Source organism: Dermochelys coriacea, chromosome 4 (assembly GCF_009764565.3).
Source record: "Dermochelys coriacea isolate rDerCor1 chromosome 4, rDerCor1.pri.v4, whole genome shotgun sequence".
NCBI lineage: Eukaryota > Metazoa > Chordata > Testudines > Dermochelyidae > Dermochelys > Dermochelys coriacea.
In genome coordinates, this window is record NC_050071.1 from 37,792,889 (window position 1) to 37,804,639 (window position 11,751).

Sequence of the window (11,751 nt, forward strand, 5' to 3'; positions counted from 1 at the left end):
ATCCTTAGAGTTTATCTGAACCAAACAGAATGATTGAATATTTTGATATTCACTGCACACTAAGGACCTGATGCTGGCAGGCATCTAGGCACACACTTTACTTTAAGCATGTGAGTTGTCCTTTGATGTCACAAACTTGAAATTAAGCATGTTCTTGAGAGCTTGGCTGAATCAGAGCGTTAAACATCCAGCTGTGTCATCTTTATTCATGTTGATTGCAATCAGTTTTCTCGCAGAGTAAGGCATCACTCAGTGTGAATGAAGGTGGCAGAATCAGACCCTTATTAATCAACCAACCACTTATTAACCATTTTTTGAAAAGGTTAAACACATTATCTCCATGATGGAATAGGGGCTAACAAACATTGACAAACCACTGAAACTCATTTATTTCAATGAGTTATAAAGTTTGGTTCAATTAAAATTTTCTTTAAAAAAATTAAAACATGTCCCTTTGTGATACATATGTCTGCTTTGAAAAGTGGGCCTTATAATGCTATTCACCAAACTCTACTGTAGGTGATCCTGGTTTCTGTCTGATAAGAATAACTTTTTCTTAGTTTGCAGTACAAATGCTTTTAATTTTAGATAACAGACAAAAATAAAATTAAATGTGAACATGCTGATGTTTCTCCTTCAGCTTTGTCCTTCCTTATTTTTAAAGAAGAGTCAGTTGCAATGCTGGGATGTGAGGTCTTAAGCCGTAGTAAGGAGGACCACAGATGAACAAACTGAAGGAGCACAGGCCAAGTAGTAAACATTTTAAAGAGTCATCCTAAACTGTTTAAAAACGGTCCATTGGGATAATCTCCATAAGGTAGATGCAACAGAAGGAAAAAAGGCAAGAGGTAGTTAACAAGCAGAAAATGCATCAGGAAGGTGGGGATAAGCAATTGACATTTAGAGCATTTCTTCCCAATCACCTCTAGGGGTATCCTATGTGAGCCCATTGAGACTTGGAGATTATGTTGTAGACAGAACTTTTACCTTAAATTAGTAGGAGCTCACAAAAGGGGAAAGGGAAGTCATTCAGGTCAAAATTTCTAGATCTGGTGGCCTAAAGTTAGTTTCATAAATCCATATTTAGGCTTTTTAGCACATGTTCTGATTTTCAGAGGTTCTGAGCTCCCACAGCAGATATCTGAGGTGCCTCAGTCAGCCCCAGAATTTAAGTGAACGGGGGAGAATAAAAGTGGCATAAAGCCATCTTTGCCACACTCAGCTCAGTTGGACCCAAGGATTGGGCCTCTTATACATTTGTGGAACCCATGCATTTTAGTGCTTAGACCACACAGGGAGATGTGTGAGTATGCTACCAACTCCACACTGCCATGTCTGGTCCTTTAGCTCAAGCAATAAAAGCTGCTGCTTTTTAAATCTTGACATCCTTGGTTAAATCCCTGCAGACACCTGACCAGGACCATTGTTACATTTGTATCCAGTACTCACAGATGGTTGGAAAAGAGGATCAATTTGCTGGTCTTTTCTTTTGCTACTATTTCCCTTTTGACTCAAATCTCTCATTTTACATAAGGCTCAAATTCCCATGTATTATTTTCCCATGGTCCTAGATTGACTGCGTAAGTAGCTCTCTTATTCCAATGACATACAGGAAGGGCTCATTCCAAATGAGCTAATTCAGGAAAGCAGAGGAATTATGGATTAGTGCAAGTAGCAGCAAGTATAGAAAAAGATACTGTAAGGAATATCCATTAACACGCTCTATCAAGATATAGTCTTTTGACTGTGTGAGAGAATTTTGCCCTGCCATTTGTAGCTGAAAATGTGGTAGACATGACCCAATTTCTGTGCAGAATTTTCAGTGTTTCACAGTAAGAATCGCTTTAGCTTTGCAAGAGCCTGCTTTACAAGTTCCTGGAAGTCCCTGGAAGATATCCACAGATATTTAGCAAAAAGAAAAGCAGTACTTGTGGCACCTTAGAGACTAACAAATTTATTAGAGCATAAGCTTTCGTGAGCTACAGCTAACTTCATCGAAAGCTTATGCTCTAATAAATTTGTTAGTCTCTAAGGTGCCACAAGTACTGCTTTTCTTTTTGCGAATACAGACTAACACGGCTGCTACTCTGAAACAGATATTTAGCACACTGTAGCTGATGGCAGAATGTGGGGCTGGGAAAAGTGGGGATTACCAGGCTGATATGTGGGGTCAAACTGTGCCCCCCAATTTTAGCTTACCGGAAGTCCGATGCCATATTGCAATGCTGGCAGTTTGCTCAGGAGAAACTTTCAATACTTCTGTCTTGATTAATACTTAATTTTCATAGCCTCAGAATTCAGGATAATTTCATTTTTTGAGCCAGGCACCATGCCAGTTGAAGTAGATTGATTTATTTCTTTTATTTCTCTCTCTTTTTTTCTTGTGCAGAATGCAAAGAATTCTGAAGAGCAGAGGTAATCATTGTACATTTGTATGTTAATGTTACCAGGTAATCATCTTGAAAGACTGAATATGATTAACACCTTGAATCATAAACTAGAGAAAATGTACAATACTTGACAGAGAGTGAAATATCTAATACAATGTGAAAACATCTGGCCAGGAAATTGTTTTCCAAACACTGAAAATTATAAGCAATTATCAAGTATTTTACCTGACTATACTCATAACTCTGTTTTAGTGACACTTCAACTGATATTATCCTTCATTTTGAGCACTCTGATTTCTGGATAATCACCCTGGCTCTGTGATTTAAGTTCTTTCATTTCCTTCTTTTATGTGCATAGCAAATATTTCAATGGTGTGCTTTAAGGGGGCAATCAAGGCTGAAGATAAAATGAGGCCTTATTGTCACAAGTGAAAGGAAAAGCTTAATTTGGCAATTCTCATCAGCTAAGTTGCTGAGAAGAAATTCAGATGTCCTAAAATCAACTTCTGCTAAAATCAACAAGCTCACTCTCAGAAGCGAGACTACATATGCCAATCTTTACAGTGTGTGTCACTTAAAAGCATGTGGCAACTTGCCAAAACATGTAATGTGTGAGTGCATCACATTTCAGATCAGGTCATTTTTATGTATAATGATGTAGGACCCAAACCCTTACTTACAAAACCAAAGGAGTACTCACATTAGCAAGGGGTTTGCAGGAAGTGGCCCAAATCCTTCCATACCCTTCTGCCTCCACACATGGGCAGACACGTATGCACACATGCACAGTGCCACATTTTATGCAGATTTGTTTTCATTTAATGTTCTCCTTTCCCCTGGAAAAAGAACAAAACAAAACAAAACAACCAAACAAAAACAGCCAGAGACCATCAGTTTTACTTTAAGGTTTCAGAGTAGCAGCTGTGTTAGTCTGTATTCGAAAAAAGAAAAGGAGTACTTGTGGCACCTTAGAGACTAACAAATTTATTAGAGCATAAGCTTTCGTGAGCTACAGCTCACTTCATCGGATGCATTTGGTGGAAAAAACAGAGGGGAGATCTATATACACACATAGAGAACAATAAACCCATTGTTTCATGTTCTCTGTGTGTGTATATAAATCTCCACTCTGTTTTTTCCACCAAATGCATCCGATGAAGTGAGCTGTAGCTCACAAAAGCTTATGCTCTAATAAATTTGTTAGTCTCTAAGGTGCCACAAGTACTCCTTTAGTTTTACTTTAAGGAATTTAAAGGCAATCTTCACAAGGAATGAGTTTTGTGACTGGTGAAGCAATTCACTACATAAATCCAGAGCTTATTTGTGATTTGCTAACTGTAATGTGATTTTTACTATAATGGGTTATTTTGTGGTAACAACAACCTTTTCCCGGTACCTAGCAGGAGCCACTAAGCAGAAACTGCCTTTTTGTCTCATTCATTTATTCCAGTCACCCCAGAACACCCTATCGGACTGTAAGGTAAATGGCTGTTTCCTCTCCTTTTGAGGTACAGATCTCCTCTGAGATGTGACTATGAAAAAATGGGACATTATCCCTCAACCGATAAGACCAGCAGAGGCCTGATCCTTACTCAGCTTCAGCACAGAATGAATGAAACTGAAGTCTTTTTCACTGCAAGAAGGGAGCAAAGAGGAGGAAAACTCTCCAAGGAATGCCCCCTATATTGTCCTTTTCGAATGGGGTTGGCCAAGGTCCTGTTTGTCCCAATTCCCCTTCTTGCCCCCTGCCAACGTAATGTGCTGTGGAGTCTCACAAACTCTGTAGGTCCCCCAGGCTTCATAAAGATCTAGGACCATCTCTGTGGAGGCGCTCATGACTCTGCACTGTATCTGAAGCTGCAGTCTGCTCCCCTTATACCTCACCCTTCCTCTATTGGAGCAGTGATGCCAGGAACATCCTTTGTTTGGCTGTCTCTGGGACACTCATTTCTGGAGTATTGTGTATTGGAAAAGGTAATAGAGTATTTGTAGAGTTTGTATTATCATTTCCATTTAATCTTTGTGGGACTAGTGGGATAGTTAAACATTCCTAATCTAGTATTGTCTGGCTATATCGAAAGAAGAGCAGGAGACATTTGACATGGCTTTAATCTGGCCGCAAACTTTATTTTTAGATATCCGGGACTACCCGGAAGATAAAAGTGTACAGTGCAGGTTCATGTTCATTCCATAATTACCCGGGGGGAGGAGGGGAAGGAAGGATTCCCATCAGATCCTCCTTTTTTCCATCCAGGTTTCCCCAGCCAATCCATTACTGAGCCCTTACCATCTAAACCCCTCCCCACCCCCCTTATAGCTGGACTATAAGACAGTGGGGGTTGGCTCCCTGCTGTATCAATCACAGGAGACCCAATTCCCTCCCCCCATTCTGTTCCTTTAACCAACACCTCCTTTTTAAGTCCTTTTCCAAGCCATTTATCCGCTCACTGTATCCCTTCCCTGTGGAGTACCTGCACTGGACATCCTACCCACACTTATATAATGAGTTGTGACATACAGCTCATGGCCCTACATGCCATGCATGAAAAGAGCTCTTCCTGAGCTCAGAGTAGCAGCCGTGTTAGTCTGTATTCGCAAAAGGAGAAGGAGTACTTGTGCACCTTAGAGACTAACAAATTTATTTGAGCAAAAGCTTTTGTGAGCTACAGCTCATTTCATCGGATGCATTTGGTGGAAAATACAGAGGGGAGATTTATATACACACACAGAGAACATGAAACAATGGGTTTTATCATACACAATGTAAGGAGAGTGATCACTTAAGATGAGCCATCACCAGCAGCAGGGTTGGGAGGGAGGAAAACCTTTCATGGTGACAAGCAAGGTAAGCTATTTCCAGCAGTTAACAAGAACATCTGAGGAACAGTGGGGGGTGGGATGGGGAGGAGAAATAACATGGGGAAATAGGCTTGACTAGAGACTGGGAATGGATGAGTCATTACACAAAGTGAAACTAAGTTAATTGTATCCAGTTTGCAAATTAATTCCAATTCAGCAATCTCTCCTTGGAGTCTGTTTTTGAAGTTTTTTTGTTGAAGGATAGCCACCCTCAGGTCTGTAATCGAGTGACCAGAGAGATTGAAGTGTTCTCCAACTGGTTTTTGAATGTTATAATTCTTGACGTAGGATTTGTTTCCATTTATTCTTTTACATAGAGACTGTCCAGTTTGACCAATGTACATGGCAGAGGGGCATTGCTGGCACATGGTGGCATATATCACATTGGTAGATGCGCAGGTGAACGAGCCTCTGATAGTGTGGCTGATGTGATTAGGCCCTATGATGGTGTCCCCTGAATAGATATGTGGACAGAGTTGGCAAGGGGTTTGTTGCAAGGATAGGTTCCTGGGTTAGTGGTTCTGTTGTGTGGTGTGTGGTTGCTGGTGAGTATTTGCTTCAGATTGGGGGGCTGTCTGTAAGCAAGGACTGGCCTGTCTCCCAAGATCTGTGAGAGTGATGGGTCATCCTTCAGGATAGGTTGTAGATCCTTGATGAGGTTGGAGAGGTTTTAGTTGGGGACTGAAGGTGATGGCTAGTGGCATTCTGTTATTTTTTTTTTTTGGGCCTGTCCTGTAGTAGGTGACTTCTGGGTACTCTTCTGGCTCTGTCAATCTGTTTCTTCACTTCAGCAGGTGGGTATTGTAGTTGTAGGAATGCATGATAGAGATCTTGTAGGTGTTTGTCTCTGTCTGAGGGGTTGGAGCAAATGCGGTTATATCGTAGAGCTTGGCTGTAAACAATGGATCGTGTGGTATGATCTGGATGAAACACCAGCAGCCACACACCACACAACAGAACCACTAACCCAGGAACCTATCCTTGCAAGAAAGCCCGTTGCCAATACTTTTGAGAATTTGGGTCTTAGAGACTCTAAGCAAAGGAAGTGGACATAGGAGATAACACAAGTTCAGAAAAGGCTAAATTTAGTCCTGATATAGGCAGGCACAACACTTGAATTTTGCCCAGGGTACTCTGAATATTGAATAAAATGGTCCAGGTGTTATGACTGATGATAACTATTCCAGAACAAGTGAAGCTGAGCAGAGGTGATGCGCTCTAAACAGATTACTATTTGTAATCTAATACTAAAAATCCAAACTGTGTGTTAGTGGAGCAGGATGAAACTTGAGCTTGGAGTGACATTCTTTTAGAAAACAGTCCATATGAATTACTACATTACATAGAACTTTTCATTGTAATGTTTTCAATTTATAAAGTTTATTTTCATATATGAAGACTCTCAAATTACTATCTGATTGTCAATCAGCTACTTTATCAGATCTCTTTACAATTTTTATCCTAAAACCCTTGAGTGGTATAAAGAAATTACTTTAAAACAAATAAAACAAAACAAACAAACAAACAGATTTTCCTTGTTAAAAAAATCAGATCAAATTTATATTAGCCAAAGTAGAATTACCCTTGGTCATAGTGTAAACTGCGCAGCGCTTGGCTGATTGGCATTGATGTTGAGCATTCACAGCTGACAGTGACTTTTCCAAAATGATTTGAGCATAAGCTTTCGTGAGCTACAGCTCACTTCATCAGATGCATTTGTGAGCTGTAGCTCATGAAAGCTTATGCTCAAAAAAATTTGAGCATTGTTAGTCTCTAAGGTGCCACAAGTACTCCTTTTCTTTTTGCGAATACAGACTAACATGGCTGCTACTCTGAAACTTTTCCAAAATGTTGGCTACATTGTATTATACAAATGATGCAAAATGAGAAAGAAAGACTCTATTTTGACTTCTATTGGATATGTTGCTACTGAAAACTACTGAAAAACAAGCCTTAGGCACTATTAATGAGGAAGAAAGCAAGCCTTAACATTCTTTTATTTTTCAGTACCACATAGTCAAAGTTAACACTATTTATATGGTTTATGATGACAGTTTCTGCCAGTGAAGTATACTCTACCTTGTGTGACAGGGCAAGGCCAGATGGGTAGTCTTATTGGGATCCGGGAAGTGGGCGGGCGAGGCCCGTCCACTGCTAAAGGATCCCCCCCAGCCTAAAAGGGGGATCCACAGGACCTAGATGCCCAAAAAATTCCGGGGGACAACTAATAAAATAACAGGGACAGGAGTATGGTCAAAGGGTCAAAAGAAGGGAACCGGACGGGGACACCGAGCAGAGAACCCCGGACAGTGCCCACTGCTCCTCAAAGGCATCAAGGGAGTCAGAGGACGCTGCCCAGAGGAACTCTGCCCGGATACGTGAACGGACCGAGGATCGGAAATAGGCCCTACAGTCACAGGAAACTCCATCGGCCAACCTCCTCACTCTGGTTTTGTAGATGGCCATTTTAGCTAGGACCAGGAGGAGGTTGACCAGGAGATCCCGTGACTTTGTGGGGCCACGGATAGGGAGTGCATAAATGAGAAGGTGAGGGGAGAAGTGCAACCAAAAACGTAATAAGATATTGGTGAGGAGCCGGAATAGGGGCTGCAGCCTGGCACACTCCAAGTAGACATGTGCCAGGGTATCCCTCACGCCGCAAAAGGGGCAGGTGTCTGGGATTGTGGTGAACCGCGCCAAGTACACGCCCGTGCTCACGGCTCCGTGAAGGAGCCGCCAACTGACATCCCCGGCGGGCTTTGGGACTAAGATGGAATATAGGCTGGCCCACCGGGGCTCCTCACCCTCCAAAGGTGGCAGGAGGTCCCGCCATTTTGTATCGGGGCGGGACACGAGGGTGCGGGCGTGAAGGGTGTGGAGCACAAGCGTGTAGAGATGTTTTCTTGGCGCGGTTTGAAAACAGACCGGCTGCATCTCATGCAGCCGGCTTCTAGTGAAGGGGTGAAGGGATCGGTTGGGTCCACGGGGCAGGGGTCCAATTAAAAGGTCCGGCGGGCCTGGGGTAGTGGGTGGGCGGGGCGTGCCCTCGTGCAGGACCCGGTCGAGATAAACCCGAGCAGCGGGCGGCAAAGCGGCCTTCACCTCCTGAAGTATGCGTCGGGGAGTACAAGGTCTGGAAAGCCCCATGCGCTGAGCGAAGGTTAGGGGATCCAGCCAGTCTCCCCGGTCATAGTCCAGGAGGTCTCCGACTCTTGTGACCTCTGCCAGGACCAACCTCTGGCGCACCGAGCGGGACTCCGCCACCTGCAAACGGAGATGGGGGTTGTGTAGCAGGGGCTCAGCGAGGAGATCTGCCCCCTCGGTGGCCGCCACGGACCTGCTCGTTGTAAAGAGTTTCGAGGTCCGGAGAAGGTCCTGGTAGAAGACCGGCAGCCTGGAGAGGTCTCGCGGAAGACCTCTCAGATGGAGATAAAGGAGCTGCCGGTCGTATCGGAGCCCTCGAAAGCGGCGCAGGAAGGCGTGCGCCAGTATGCTCCACGCCGGACTACCTGCACCATAAAGGAGCCTCTGCAGGGTCTGGAGGCGGAAGACATGGACCTGAGTAAGCAGACATTTTAGGCCCTGCCCTCCCTCCTCCACAGGTAGATGGAGAACCCCTGCAGGGACCCAGTGCAGTCCTGACCAAAAGAACTCCAGAATCGATGTCCGCAGGTTGGTCAGGAAAGCCGGGGCCGGGACCAGGGTGTTGAGCCGGTACCAAAGCATGGACAGGACTTGTTGATTAAGCACTAACGCTATCCCTCGAAGGGAGAGGCACCGGAGTAGTCCTGTCCATTTCCGGAGCCGCTCTATCACCCCGCCCTCTAAATTCTGCCAGTTCTCCGGCGGAGAGGGATGCGTGGCAGAAAGGTAAACGCCCAGATAGAGCAGCGGACCCGTGCTCCACCGGATGGCTTGAAGTGCGGGTGGGCGGGGGCTCGCCTGCCGCCAGTCCCCTACCATCAAGCCAGAGCTCTTGACCCAGTTGATCCGTGCAGAGGAGGCTGCTGAATAGATGGCCTGGCAAGCCTCCACCCGTACCAAGTCGCCCGGGTCCTGGACCATGAGGAGCACGTCATCAGCGTACGCCGACAGGACCAGCCGCAGCTCCGGCTCCCTCAGCACCAACCCTGTCAACCTCCTTCGGAGGAGACAGAGGAAGGGCTCGATCGCCAGAGCGTACAGCTGGCCTTAGAGGGGGCACCCCTGCCATACTCCTCGCCCGAAGTTGACCGGTTCGGTCAGGGTCCAGTTGAGCCTTACCAGACACTCTGCGGAAGCGTACAGCACCCGGAGAAAGTTCACAAACCTGGGTCCGAAGCCAAATGCCTGCAGAGTGCTCAGGAGATACCCGTGATCCATCCTGTCGAACGCCTTCTCCTGATCTAAGGACAGGAGGGCGAACGACAGACCATCCCTACACCCAAGTTCCAATAGGTCCCGGACCAGATAGAGGTTGTCGAAGATGCTGCGGCCCGGGACGGTGTAGGTCTGGTCTGGGTGGACCACGTCCGCCAGCACGGACCCTAGCCTCAGGGAGATGGCTTTTGCCACGATTTTGTAGTCCGTGCTGAGGAGCGAGACGGGACGCCAATTTCGTAAATCGCGGAGGTCCCCCTTCTTCGGCAATAAGAAAGAGGGAGGACCCCGCTCTGCAAAGACTTGGCCCAGACGATGACTAGGTCTGGGCCCAGGATGTCCCAGAACACGCGGTAGAACTCCACGGTCAGCCCGTCCATGCCCGGAGATTTATTGGTGGGCATGCGACGGAGGGCTTCCGAGAACTCGGCCAGAGTGAGAGGCAGCTCTAGCCGGTCTCGGTCGCCCACGCTGACCGTCGGGAGCTCCTCCCACAGCACTCTGCAAGCGTTAGGATCGGTCGGATCCGGGGAGAATAGGCTTGCGTAGAAGGCTCTCGCCCTCTCGCACATCTCCACCGGATCTGTGAGGGGGGTGCCATCTTCTGCCAGTAGGCAGATGATATGTTTCTTAGCCCCCCTCTTTTTTTCCAGGGCGTAGAAGAAGCGGGAGCCGCAATCCATCTCCCGAAGGAGACGGATGCGGGATCGAACAAAGGCACCCCGGGCCCGATGGTCCTCGAGGCTCCGGAGCTCCTCCCGCTTCTCCCGGCACGCTCCGCAGAGGGGTGGATCCTCGGGGCTGGCGGCCAGACGCCTCTCCAGCTCTAAGACCTCCCGTTCCAACTGCTCTATCGCTGCATCCCTCCGTCGGCTGGTGCCCCGGGTGTAGTCACGGCAGAAGAGCCGGGTGCGCACCTTCCCTACGTCCCACCACCGCCGTGCCGAGGGAAAGGCACGCCGCTGCCCTCGCCAGGCCAGCCAGAACTCCCGGAAGGACGCCACGAAGCCCGCATCCTCCAGCAAGCTGTTGTTAAAATGCCAATAGGCCGGCCCCGGCCTCTCCGCGCATAGGGAGGCTGTCACGGTGGCTATGTGATGGTCAGAAAATGGGGCCGGCCGGATGCTGGAGGAGTGGGCTCGTGAAAGATGAAAGCGTGATAAATAAATGCGGTCCAACCGGGAGTGGCGTGACCGATGGGCCTCCACCCGGACAAAGGTGAACATGGAAGTGTCATCCGGGTGGTGGTCGCGCCAGACGTCCACCAGGGAGTGGTGTTCGACTATCTCCTGGAGGACGGCGACGGCAGCCGGGCTCTGCTCGGTCCCCGAGCGGTCCCGTTCCTCAAGGGTGATGTTAAAGTCCCCTCCCAGAACCAGGCACTCCTGAGGATCCAAAGTGCCGAGGAAGGCGGATGCCTGCTGATAGAATTGCAGCCGCTCCGGGCTCGCTGCTGGGGCATAGATGTTGACGAGGTTGACTACGAGCCCCTCCATGCGGACCCAGAGGTGCAGCAGGCGACCCGGCACAGCTTCGGCGACCCCCAGCACCTCGGGCCGTAGGTCGGAGGAGAACAGGGTCGCCACTCCACCCATATGAACTGTGAGGTGGCTAAGGTAGACCCTGTCCCCCCAATCCAGCCGCCAGCTGTCTTCGGCGGTCGGATCCGCATTGGTCTCCTGCAGGAAAACCACAGAGTACCTCCCCTCTCGAAGGAAGGAGAGCACCTGGGACCTGCGGAGACCCATCCTACAGCCACGGGTGTTCAATGTTGCGATGGTAAAGGGTGCCATGAGGAGGGCTGGGGGGGATCCTCGCCGGCAGGGATGCTCGTGGCTCCCGGCGGGCCGCGCAGCAGTCCGTGACCCACCCCGTAGGTGAGTAAGGAGTCACGGAAGTGGCGGACCCGCTGGTAGGCCGCGGCGCCCTGTCTCCCGGTCCTTTTCCCCTCCCCCATGAGGGCCCTTGCGGCCCGGAGGATTTGATTAAAGTCCCCCCATCGCTGGAGGGCAAGCTGGACTTTGTTGCGGGAGCCACGGACGTCTTCTAGGAACTCCCGCAACTCCTCTCGCAGCGCATGGGGGGCTGGGGTTATGGTCTGGTTGCTCCCCGATGGGGCCCTTGGTACAGCCCCCTGGCCCAG